Raw genomic sequence first — 12,562 nt, 5'->3', positions numbered from 1 at the left:
AGTTGGGTTCTTGACCCTTGATTTCTGTCTTTGGTTTTTTTTATTTTTTGGGGCGTTGTAACCATGTGTTTTTGAAACATGTTTGTTATAACACAAAAAACCCAGAGAAAATATGATCAGGTATGGTTGTTATACAGCATATGGTGATGATAATCATCAATTATGGAGCTGTTTAAAAATATTACTAAATAGGTGTTCTATAGTTACTTCAGTTGATTACAATGAAAGCCATTCAAAAGTCAAGTGGTTCTTTCATAATCAGTTAATATAAAAGACTTTCCAAACAGTTTTGTTTTCTATGGTGTTAATTAGTCACACACAGACATCAATAATCAGAATAATCAGCATATGAACCTCAACAATGGTTACGAAAAAAAAAAAAAAAAACATGCTGCAATGCATGCTGGGCACTATTGTAGTACAAAAACCCATCCATGGCTCCCAGCATGCTCTGCATGTTTTTTGTTTGGTGTGTTGTTTGTTTGTTTTTTTTTTTTTTTTTATGGTCACCATTGTTGAGGTTCATATGCTGATTATTGATGTCTGTGTGTGACTAAGTGACACCACAGGAAAACCAAAACTGTTTGGAAAGTTCTTTATGTTAACTGATTATCACAGAACCACTGGCTCTTAGAATCACTTTTACTGTAATCAATCCAGCTAATTACACAACACCTATTTCATCAAAGATTAAACTCCAAACAGTTCAAATAATCAATGATTATCATCACGCTAATATACAGTATAACAACCAACATCTAGGTAACGAACAGGTTAGGGTAAAAAAAAAAAATGCTAACCTGAATGCACTGTAAGTTGCTTTGGATAAAAAGCTTATTTAAATATAAATAGCAGCTTCTAAGAGTGTGAGTGTGTGTATAACACCTGATGGTATATTTCTCTGGGCTTTTGAGTTACAACCAAATGGTTACAACAGCCAAAGAGAAAAAACTAAGACAGAAATCAAGGGTCAAGAGACAAACTAAAGCAAACACTGATCTCTAACATGGGTTACTTCAAATGAAACAATAAAATCAACATCTAAACCTTAGTTAATTCTCAATAAGATCTTCTGTAGACTTCTGACAGAAATAAAGTCAGTCTGGTTATTAATAAGTGGAGCTGGTGATGCTGTTTGTGGGGTTGTTTAATCAGATCTTGAGAGATTTAATGTATTTTATTTCAGTTTATTTTATCTAAGGCTGTGTCTGAAGTCAGTTTGTAGTTCTTGTGTTGCTCTTTTCTTCAGTAATTCTGTTTGTTGTTACAGCAGGTTTCATCACTAATTCACAATTATCACTCAATTAATCACTTAATTATTTAATTGCAATGTATATCTTCTTTCAGTGAACTCAATTGAACTCAGTGAACTGAATTAAGTTCAGAGTACTCACAACTATTAGTTTTAAAACTTAAATGGTTTAAGGCAATCGGTTTCCTCAAACGGTTTGAGTTAACATAACTTGTCAGGTTTTAGCGAGGCTGGTCCTGAAGTCAGTTGTAGTTCCTTTCTCTCTTTTCTTCAGTAATTCTGTTTGGTAACAGCAGGTGTTCATCACTAATGCTCAATTATCACGCAAGTAATCACTTAATTACTTAATTGCATGTATTATCTCCTTTTCAGTGAACGCACACCTGGAATAAGTTCAGAGTACTCATAACTGTTAAGTTTTTAAAATTCTTAAATGGTTTAAGGACATCGGTTTTCCTAAAAACGGTTTTGAGTAAACCTAACTTGTCAGGTTTTTAAGAATATCTGTTTACTCAAACGGTTTGAGTTAAGTTACTTGTCGGGTTTTACAGTGTATCTACACTGGACACCACAAAGCATTGCATATCATTTGAATTGTGTCAGTAGTCAGCAGTTTTGGATTTGTCGCGCCGTGCTGCACCGCATCCAGTGTGGACATCATCACAGGTTATAAACCTCGGTGAAGTTGGCACCCCATAAAAAGAAATAATCACCAAAACTATGCCATTCGTTTGTGCTATGTTTGTGCTGATTTGTGCCGCAAAAATGAACGTTTGTGCTGGTTTGGTGTTTGAGATATTAAACATTCTTTTTTTGACCGTGTGACGTCACTCTCCACCCCATGTTGCCCAAATCGCTCCAAACCAGCGCAGTTTGTTTGTGCTCGATTTGTGCCCGTTTGTGCCATTAAAAGAAACAACCATGACCTCTTCTCAAATAACAGAAACATTACTCTCCTCCCTGTTTAGCTCGGCCGCAGAGTTTAAAAAAAAGTGCTCGTGCTGCCTTAAAATTTCAAGTTTAGTCAGCTCCAAGTTTTACTAACTTCATATTTCAAAGTTGACTAAGCTTAAATTTAAAGGCAGCATTAAGCTGAAACGGTGAGACCGTTTCAATTTGTGAGACCGTACATTTTTTTTTTTTTTTTTACTGCGAGTTTAAATCGTTCTAATTCACTTGTGCTCGATTTGTGCCATTAGAATACTAAACATATTTCCCCTAGAAATAACAAATATATGCTAATTTAGGAAGCTCTCAGTCCATGCCAACGGCTCTGTTCGTTTGTGCTTAGAGGTTTTTGATTGCAAAATATTAATAAAACACGTTTACCTCTATTTATATGTATCTACAGTAGGCCTATCTATAATTTTTTGTGGTCTTTTTTCCCACGTTCAGTATAGGTTAAGGCTATTATATCTTTGAGCACTTTTTCTACAGTCCATTATGTCTTTTTTTGTCTTATTATGCAGTGCGATAAATAATCCTTATAAGGGGGACAGAAAAAAAAGTTAACATAATATTAATATAGCCTAATAATATTAGCTGTTAAATGCAGTAATACCATGCAAATACAGTTACATATAGCCTATATCTAATGGCATATTTAGTGCTTCTGTTTTCCTCCCTTTTAAATAGGCCTATTTAAGAAGAATTTTAGTTACAACCACAAATCGAGCACAAATAAATGCGGCATTTGGTGTGGAGATCACCTGGAATTAGGCTATATGACCTAATTAATATTAATAACATTAACGAAAATTTGTGGGGAATAGGCCTAGATGTTTGATATTCTAACGGCACAAACCAGCACAAATCGAGCACAAACGAACGGCACGGTTTGGAGGGATTTGGACAGCAAGGGGTGGAGAGTGACATCACTGGCCCATTTTGTATTTGTTATTTTTGAGGGAGGGAAATAGATACAATGTAAATTTGAACGGCACAAACCAGCACAAATCAAGCACAAACGAATGGCACCGGTTTGGAGAGATTCGGACGCCATGGGGTGGAGAGTGACGTCACTACCCAGAATTGTTTTTGTTATTTCTAAGAAGGAGAAATATATCTAATGTCAATTTCAACAGCACAAACCAGCACAAATCGAGCACAAACGAATGACACCAGTTTTGTGCGATTTAGACGAAATGGGGCTGGAGAGTGACGTCACGGCCTCCGAAAATATTTTGGTTATATCTATGGAAGGAAAATAGATACAGTGTTTGATTTAACGGCACAAACGGGCACAAATCAAGCACAAACAAACTGCGCTGGTTTGGAGCGATTTGGGCACATGGGGTGGAGAGTGACGTCACACGGTCAAAAAAAGAATGTTTAATATCTCAAACACCAAACCAGCACAAACGTTCATTTTTGCGGCACAAATCAGCACAAACGTAGCACAAACGAATGGCATAGTTTTGGTGATTATTTCTTTTTATGGGGCGCCAACTTAACGGAGGTTGATTACCTTAAGTTCTATTGTATTTTGTTGCGTCGCATCGTGCCGCGCGCGTCCGGTGTAGACACTATTGGCACTTTTCCATTGTGTGGTATGACTCGGCTCGGCAAGGCTCAGTACGGTACGTTAATGTAAGTTAATGTCACTTTCTGATGCTGTGTTTGAATTTTCCTGCCACATTATTTGAAATTAAATGTTTCTGTGAAATAATAATAAAATATCTGTATGCGCAAAAAAAAAAAAAAAAAAGTTTTACAGAGATACAGCCTCAGAATCATTTTGACATCATGCCTCAAATTTGTTGCTGCACAATAAAAAAATTAGACCAACGGTCGAGGAGGAGTTCGAAAAAGTAGGTTTTCAACATAAATCAAAATGGCGGACAGGAAGTTCAGCCGACTATGGCATAATTAGTATGTATGTTCTCGGGCATGACCAAAAGAATATATTGAGACCAGTTTCCAGCCCAATTTATTCAAACGTTATTAGATTTTTGTAAATTCCTTTATAACTTTTGACCAAAAGGTGGCGCTGCCCCCAAACTTTTTGCGTGCTATCAGGGCATGGTGCCGAAGACACAAACAGTTTCGTAATGATACACCAATGAATTCATAAAATATAGCATTTTACGACATAATAAAAAAATGGCCGACACCCAAAATGGCTGACATGGGAAAATTTGTGTGTGCTTTTCGTCAAATTTATTCTCACGTTATTCGAGAATGGTTTGACTAATCAACTTGAATTCCATAACTTTTAGCCAGCAAGGTCTGAAGATGATCTGTGCCAATTTTGGTGAAAATCAGATAAACTGTTTAGGATGAGTTCGAAAAAGCAGGTTTTCTGAACTATTAAAAATAGTGAAAAAACGAAACCTTACGATTTTACGATTTTGGTGTTCATTCGGCTTCATTCGACATAAGCAAAAATTTGGACAAGTGGTGGCACTAGAGAGTTCTGTTTAGAGACTCCAGACTTGCTTTGGTTAATGTTGAGACTGTTCTCTATCAGTGTGCACAATTTTCCCGCAAGCGGTTCTATGGGCAGGATACAATAGGTGCCTATGCACCTTCAGTGCTTGGCCCCGATAACATGTATTTAAAAATATCCAAATGTACTATTTTTATAATTCTGTAAATAAACTATTCAACTTCTGTAAATAAATTATTCAGACACTGGATGAAGATGAAACAAAAAGTTTTGAAGTTTAATGAATGTTTGCCAGGGTTATATGCTGTAGTGAAAAAGTTGTCAATTTACATTGCACTATATATCAATCAATCAATCAATCAATCAATCAATCAATCTTTTATTACAGACTCAAGGTCCAAATTAAAAAACAAACAAACAAATAAACAAACAAGACAATAGGACAACATATAGTACAACCCACAGCATCAACCACAAACAATAAAAAAAAATCACAAAATACAACAATACCAATGTCTCCAGAGCTTTGACTGATACCATGAAGTACTACCCCTTTATAGACCCACAATAATCTCATTTTTTGAAGCATTTAGCCGGCAGATAAACCTATACATAAGATTTTGTAACAGTGCTTTAAAAGTGATTACTCTTGCACTAACAAACATTTTACTTGCACCATGCCATCTAGGTCTCTTTAGTAAAATTCTCATTGCATCATTATAAGCTTGCAGCTTCTGTAAACTAGATGTTTTATAGTTTGACCACAGATGAGCAGTATAAAGTGTTGTACAATATGCTTTAAAAAGTGACACCTTCACCTCATCTGAACAGAAACTAAACTTATGTAAAAGTATATTCGTCTGCATATACATCGTACGGCGTTGCCTTTCAATATCCTCATCGTCTGTCATACGTTCTGTGATGAAATGTACAAGGTATTTTACTTTCGCACACACAGTGAGACTCTTATCAGACAGCTTGAAAACTGGAAATTTTATACTTTTATCCTCCTTAGTTCTGCAAATCATAACCACACTCTTATCAGGATTATATAAAATATCATGGTCAAGACCATAATCAGAACACATAGTTAAAAGCTGTTGAAGACCAGCACTGCTACACAGCAAAAAATCCAGAGTGAAATCAACTCTGCTGGGAGTACATGTGAGACCACACTCAAGAGTGTGAAAGTGTTAAAAAAGGAGTGTTAAATTAACACTGAAGCAGAGTTAAAGTTAATGAGATAATTAAGTGATTAACTGAGTGATGATTGACCATTATTGACGAGACCTGATGTTAACAAGCTGAATCAACAAAGACAAAAATCACAATTTTTTTATGTCACCATTATAGTGGTCAGTGTTTGCTTTAGTTGGGCTCTTGACCCTTACGTTTTTAAAAATAGATTTGGTTTGGCTGTTATAACTCAGTTATAATAGAGAGTTAAGCAAAAATAAAAACATGATTATGTGATATTAGTTATGTTTTTACATAATAATTATTTGACCTGAATCACCGAACTTATTTAAAGCTTAAAACATTATTTCTGAACATTAGAAAACAAACTACTCAAAGTAGCATTGAAAACAAAAATAGAATAGTAAGAATAAAGGAAATTACTAAGACAATTCAGGTAATAATTTATTCATGCCACAGTGCATCATGGGAGCCATGGATGAATTTTGATAGGTGGCACCCAGAATGCACTGCAACACAAGTCTCCTGCAACATGCTTTTTTGATTGTCACCGTGGTTGAGGTTCACAGGTTGATTCTTGATGTTTGCATGTTTAAATGAAAGACCCTTTTGAAAGATTTTTGAACAAACAACTTTTAAGAAATTCCACAGATTGTATTTAAAATGCTTGCAATCCTATGCTGAAGAATAATTCGGCTGCAATAATCAACAATGAAAGTTTAACTCAATGATTCAGGAAAACCAATATTTTTTGTTTGCCCGTCTGTTTTATAACTCCATTACAACAGCCAAACAAAATCTGACTTTAAAATGTTAAGGGTCAAGAGCCCAACTAAAGCAAACATTGGCCACTATAATGGTGACATTAAAATAGTGACATCAGGTCTCGTCAATAATGGTCAATCATCACTCAATTAATCACTTAATTATCTCATTAACTTTAACTCTGATTCAGTGTTAATTTAACACTCCTATTTTAACACTTTCACACTCTTGAGTGTGGTCTCACATGTACTCCCAGCAGAGTTAATTTCACTCTGGATTTTTTGCTGTGTAGGAGTAAACACCACAAGATCATCTGCATACATAATATGATTCACTAGAATATTCACAACCATACACCCAGTTTTACAAGCATTTGAATATTCAGATAGATCATCCATGTACAGATTAAACAGAATTGGGGACAAAATCCCTCCTTGTCTCATGCCATTACTAACCCCAAAAGGGGCAGAGACTTTATTGCCCCATTTTACTCGCATCATCTGGTGGGCATACCAATAAGCCAGGATTTAAAAAATAACTTTGCGTGGTTAACCGGATCAAAAGCTTTAGTTGCATCAATGAAGCACATAAAGACTGATGAGTTTTTTATCTCTATACTTATAGATGCAAAGATCAGTACCATGTTTAGCCTTAAATCCAAACTGATTGTCTGTAGAATTAAGTAACACCTTTAACCTATCCAGCAAGATTTTTTTTCAACACTTTAGACAGGATACTAGCTAAAGCTATAGGTCTATAATTATCCAAGTTACCTACTATTCCAGCTTTGTTCTTAATAACTAGCACTAACAGAACAGACAACATTGAATCTAGTAACACACCATGAATCAAAAGGCCAGTAAAACAGACAGCTAACAAAGGGGCTATCCTCTTACTTCCATATTTAAGATGTTCAGCAGAAATATTATCTAGGCCACTAGCTTTATTTTGAGGCAATTTACTTATAGCATGATCCACCTCACGTGACATAATCACTGTTGGATCATTAACTTGAATATCATCCACATTATACAATTAATGTTGGATGCAGTTAAAAAGACTACAATAATGCTGTCTCCATAATTCTGCAATATTCTCTGCCCCAGAAACTCCATCTAAGGTACAAGGAAGAGATACTCTGCATCTATTAAAAGTTTTGACTTCTTTCCAAAAATCAGTGATATTATGATTTAGCAGCTTCATAGCCATAGAATCAGCCCTTAAGGTTTTCTCATTTTTACAGATAAAACAAATAGCATACTTATATCTTGCATTTGTAGACTTCTTATACTCAAGCTCAGGCCCTTGCCTGGGTCTACCTGCTATAACCCATAATTTAAAAGCTTCCCGGGCTTCAGCCTGATATTCAGATACATATTTACTCCAACCAGGCCTAGTCTTATTCATTATACCATTCGATTTAAAAAATGGCTTACTACAACCATGCTGGGCATTAACTATATCATTATACATTGAGCAGATATCCCTCTGATGAATTGCATCTTTACAGTTAACATCACTACACATCATTGCATCCCTAGGTAAATGAATATTACCCAGAAATCTATCTGTATTTACATAATAAACTAAAAGATCCTCCTTTGTAAGTGCTGACCAATCCATTTTTGCTGCATTGATATTATTTTCATTATTAGACATCGCTACAAGAAACTCAACATTTATCACCATAGACACATAGAGGTATGTGATCAGTTGTTACTGTATCATATAAGATACTCATATCCCTCAGCGAGGCATGTGCATCTGCTGTACTAATACAATGGTCCAACCATGATGTTGTGTTCCAAGCCTCACTAACATAGGTATAGCTATCTACAGGCAAACACACCTCACTTGACAAAATGTGATTATTATCTTGGCAAAACTGAACAATATGACTGGAAAATAATGAATTTCTGTCTGAAATATCCGCATTCATATCCCCAATGACACACACACTAGAAATAGTACACAGCAAAAAATCCAGAGTGAAATTAACTCTGCTGGGAGTACATGTGAGACCACACTCAAGAGTGTGAAAGTGTTAAAATAGGAGTGTTAAATTAACACTGAATCAGAGTTAAAAGTTAATGAGATAATTAAGTGATTAATTGAGTGATGATTGACCATTATTGATGAGACCTGATTTTAACGAGCAGAATCAACAAAGACAAAAATCACTATTTAAATGTCACCATTATAGTGGCCAATGTTTGCTTTAGTTGGCTCTTGACCCTTAACATTTAAAGTCAGATTTTGTTTGGCTGTTGTAATGGAGTTATAAAAACAGACGGGCAAACAAAAAATATTGGTTTTCCTGAATCCACTGAGTTAAACTTTCATTGTTGATTGTTGCGGCCGAATTATTCTTCAGCATAGGATTGCCAGCATTTTAAATACAATCTGTGGAATTTCTTAAAAGTTGTTTGTTCAAAAAATCTTTCAGAAGAGTCTTTCATTTAGACATGCAAACATCAAAGAATCAACCTGTGACACCTCAACGACGGTGACAATCAAAAAAGCATGTTGCAGGAGACTGTTGTTGCAGTGCATTCTGGGTGCCACCTATCAAAATTCATCCATGGCTCCCATGATGCACTGTGGCATGAATAAATTATTACCTGAATTGTCTTAGTAATTTCCTTTATTCTTACTATTCTATTTTTGTTTTCAATGCTACTTTTAGTAGTTTTTTTTCTAATTTTCAGACCTAATGTTTTAGGCTTTAAATAAGTTCGGTGATTCAGGTCAAATAATTATTATGCAAAAACATAACTAATATCACATAATCATGTTTTTATTTTTGCTCGTCTCTCTATTACAACTGCGTTATAACAGCCAAACCAAATCTAATTTTAAACATGTAAGGGTCAAGAGCCCAACTAAAGCAAACACTGACCACTATAATGGTGACATAAAATTGTTTGATTTTTGTCTTTGTTGATTCTGCTTGTTAACATCAGGTCTCGTCAATAATGGTCAATCATCACTCAGTTAATCACTTAATTATCTCATTAACTTTAACTCCGCTTCAGTGTTAATTTAACACTCCTATTTTAACACTTTCACACTCTTGAGTGTGGTCTCACATGTACTCCCAGCAGATTTGATTTCACTCTGGATTTTTTGCTGTGTAGAACTTTCAATAAAAGAACTGATAAAAGCTAGTCTATTTATATACTCATCTTCATTATGATGGCATTCGTAAGGTGTATACACATTTAGAATAATAAAATTCTTATCTTGATAAGTAATCTGTATGCAATACACCAATTAACATCCAATCTAATTACCTTAACCAGTGGGTCTAACTTTTTTTTTCCACAGTATGGCTACACCCCCAGCTATCCTATCTTTGATTAAATCCATGCCAAGATCTACTGTGGATTCACCAGGACCATGAACATGATCATTAACAGAATTCAATTTATCCAAATCTTGCATTGGTAAAAATGTCTCTTGCAAGCATAAAATATCACAGTTCTCCAACAGACTGTCCACAACCATACAGCGAGCTTTATACCCAACACTCTGGCCCACACGCAGACCATGATAGTTGTATGACACAACCCAAATTTCCATGGGGGGCACCAACACTTGTTTATTCTGCCCGAGGGCGCACACTTTACCCAGCAACTGGTGCAGAATTTGACCCGCAGCTCTGACCCGAAGGGGCTTTTGTTAGATGCTATTATGAGCTGCGTAGGGTGACAGTCAGCGGGTCAAATTCTGCACCAGTTGCTGGGTAAAGTGTGTGCCCTCGGGTAGAATAAACAAGTGTTGGTGCCCCCCATGGAAATTCGGGTTGTGGACAGTCTGTTGGAGAACTGTGATATTTCACTGACTTCATTACATTCAGCAGATACTGTAAATGAACTGTATCTGCTTTGTACAGTTTCAACCTTCTGACAAGAAACATCATGTCCAAGTTTTTCTTTCAGGTACTTAGACAAAGTCAAGGCACCTAAGTCAGGTGTAAACTTGGATGCAAAAACACTCACCACTTTGGTCTTAACCATTCTGATGTTGCCCACAGCTCCAGTACCAACAACAGACAAGACATTACCTGACTTCTTTTTCTGCCTGAGAATGACAGCAGGCGATCTTGTTTTATAATCAGCACTCATAAAACCTTGTTGACGACCTTTTTTCACCATGTGACTCCACTTAGGAGAATCTGGGGAAGATGTTAATCCCGTAGCTCCCTCAATTGTCACAAGACTTTCCACTCTCTGAGCATTCAAAGATAATGATCTTGCCACTGCAGCTCCTTCGCCAATGCCCATATCCAAATTTTCCACTGATGTGTCCCCGAGTGGCGTACCCTCGATCTGTGTAGATCTGACCTTTGCTGCTGACCCCTCCGAGCCGCTGCCTTGCATCATATCCGTTGATTGCTCCAAAGCACACACTCATCGATTAATATCCACTGTGATAGCTCGTAGATCTTCACCATCATTAACATGTAGTTGCAGTGCGTGTTTCACAGAACAAAGCTTAACACTCAGGTGCTCCATTCTTCCAGGCAAACTTGAAACATCAATGCTATTGAAGGACACTAGCGGCAACTCATCCAAATAATGTGAAACAAATCTGGAGATGCCTTCGCCACATTCATTCATCACTTTAAGAAAGCTTTTTATGTTATTAACGTCTTTCTGTGGCCCTTTATGAGAAACATTCCATTGTGTTGTAGGACATAATTCAAATAGTACAGTAATGAGGCCTCATTCCAATCAGAATCAAATGTCTTTGCAGCCAACAGGACAATTTCATCCTGACTTAGAGTCTTAATTTTAAGAAAATGAAGGAATTCATCCTCAACAATAACTTTGCCGTCAACAGTATTATATATCTCAGGTTTCAGACGAAATCATTTAAACACAGACGCAGACGATACAGCCAACCCTCGTGTGGCAGCGTCTGCCATGATGCCCAGCCCATATATAGTTTTAATGGTGTTTTAATTGTTAATATATGAGAAAATACAGTATATTGTACACATACTGTAAGAAAATTTTAACATTGCTATCTTTATAAATCCTGATTTGTTCCTCACTTTTAAAAAAAATAGGACTGAATATGATCATACATGCATTTAAAACAGGAAAAAAAGTGTATTAGCCAAGTGTTAATTTCCTTCGTCAGTGTAATGGCAGTGAGGATAAAGACAGCTCGAAACAAGCAGACACATGTGGCGTCATTTCACACCCAGAGCAGTGGAGGATGACCCATCAAGATGTTCCCACCATATGACTGCTAATGTGTTACAGCATGATCCTAATCTGCTGCAAAACACAACCAATTAAGTACAAAGACTTTACACATTTATATTTCTCAATCTAACACTTGCTAATGGCAGGAAATTTTTACTGTCTTCTTACAAATGAGGAAATGAGAAAGTCCTTTTGAATTCATAATAGGCATTCCAGTCAGATTTGAAAAGTGTCAGAAAAATAGTGTGAATCAATGTTTGCAGATGAAAACACTTCGATATGCCCCAAGCTCTGGTGTATGCGGAGCCATGGCCATTGTGGTCCTGGAGGTCTTTTTCACTGGTGGCTGTTCCTCCTGTAATGTTGTGTATGGGCTGCATACACTTCCCCATATACCTTCCTCCTCCTGATGTGGCAGCATCCATTACAACTTTTCCTGAGGCTTTAGCATCTGCTCTGTGAATGCTCCTTGACATGACCATGGAGACGTTGGAGATCACGGTCATGCTGATATAGAGCAATATTACATGGGTACAAGAGTGATATTGTGTTTAAACAACAGATCGAAAACACAAGTGTGTAAATAAATAAGAAACAACCACTTCTTAAAAAAAAAAAATAATAAAATAAAACATTTTGTACGCAGAACTAGCTTTTTCAACCACAGACTCAAATCTCAAGTTGACAGTCTAACAGCATCCATTACTAATTCAAAAACGTCACTTTAAACCTAGTAATGAAGGA

General features: G+C 36.3%; 1 pseudogene; it reads right to left on the bottom strand.

Annotated features, from left to right (window-relative positions):
- The window catches only part of LOC109113226, a 70,791-nt pseudogene extending 58,467 nt beyond the window's left edge, over positions 1-12,324 (bottom strand).
- Positions 12,325-12,562: the final 238 nt, after the last annotated feature.

This window comes from Cyprinus carpio, chromosome B15 (genome assembly GCF_018340385.1).
Source record: "Cyprinus carpio isolate SPL01 chromosome B15, ASM1834038v1, whole genome shotgun sequence".
NCBI classification, from domain to species: Eukaryota; Metazoa; Chordata; class Actinopteri; order Cypriniformes; family Cyprinidae; genus Cyprinus; species Cyprinus carpio.
The sequence above is the reverse complement of the archived record's forward strand: the minus strand, read 5'-3'. Positions and strand labels throughout refer to the sequence as shown.